The sequence below is a fragment of the Mandrillus leucophaeus genome, unplaced genomic scaffold (assembly GCF_000951045.1).
Source record: "Mandrillus leucophaeus isolate KB7577 unplaced genomic scaffold, Mleu.le_1.0 Scaffold46, whole genome shotgun sequence".
Lineage (NCBI taxonomy): Eukaryota > Metazoa > Chordata > Mammalia > Primates > Cercopithecidae > Mandrillus > Mandrillus leucophaeus.
Genome location: NW_012104920.1, coordinates 560,477 through 561,565, shown reverse-complemented (window position 1 = coordinate 561,565; position 1,089 = coordinate 560,477).

Here is a 1,089-nt window from a genome sequence, read left to right as displayed (position 1 = left end):
TTTTTTTTTTTTTTTTTGAGACAGAGTCTTGTTCTGTCACCCAGGCTGGAGTGCAGTGGGGTGATGTTGGCTCACTGCAACCTCCACCTCCCAGGTTCAAGCAGTTCCCTGCCTCAACCTCCTGAGTAGCTGGGATTACAGGTGCCCGCCACCACGCCCGACTAATTTTTTGTGTGTATTTTTAGTAGAGACAAGGTTTCACTATGTTGGCCAGGCTGGTCTTGAACTCCTTACCTCGGCCTCCCAAATGGCTGGGATTACTGGCGTGAGCCACCGTGGCCGGCAACTCATTGTTGAAGCACCTGGGAAAAGGGATACTAAGATGCCACATCTGGGGCCTCCTGGACCTACAGGCTGTGGCAGTTCAGTGTGGGGTCTAACGTCACGAGTCATACAACAGAATACAGAGGTAGTAGGCCGTCTACCGGCAGCTCCACGACATACTCAGCTGTGTCTCTCTGAGCCTATTTAAAACAGTATTTACTAACCCCATCTGGGCGCTGGCACTGGATTAGGCACAGAGGGGAAGAGATGCTTCACAGAAGTGGCCAGTGACTTAATCTAGTGCTGCACGGGAGCCACTGCAGAGCATCTAGAAGTTAAATCGAGTAGAAAGGAGTCCAACAGCACGAACATGCCCCAGGAAAGGGAAAGGACACCTGGGAACTCTAGACCATAGGGCTCACGGGGCTTAGAGACACGGGGACTGGCTATGACACTTCCCATTACCAACTCCTACTGCCCCCGTGTGGCCACTTTGAGAATCACATTTTGCCCTGCCCAAGGTCAGGGCCTCTTGCCGAATCCAGTCCTTTACCAATGTATCTTCTCAAGCTTCCTGCTATACCTTCCGATCCAATATTCTTCCCATTGGTTAAGAAAAGATCTTATTCTCCCCGCACCAAAAAAAAAAAAAATAGAAAAAATAAAAAAGATCTTAGAACAGACAACACTTGGTTACTCATTACACATTTATTGTACATTTTTTTTTTGTGTGTGCGAGACAGAATTGGGGGCATGGGGTGGGGGAAGAGGGGGGCAGGGGACACTGGGATAATATGGGGGGTCTAGAACACAGCACCCCCACCC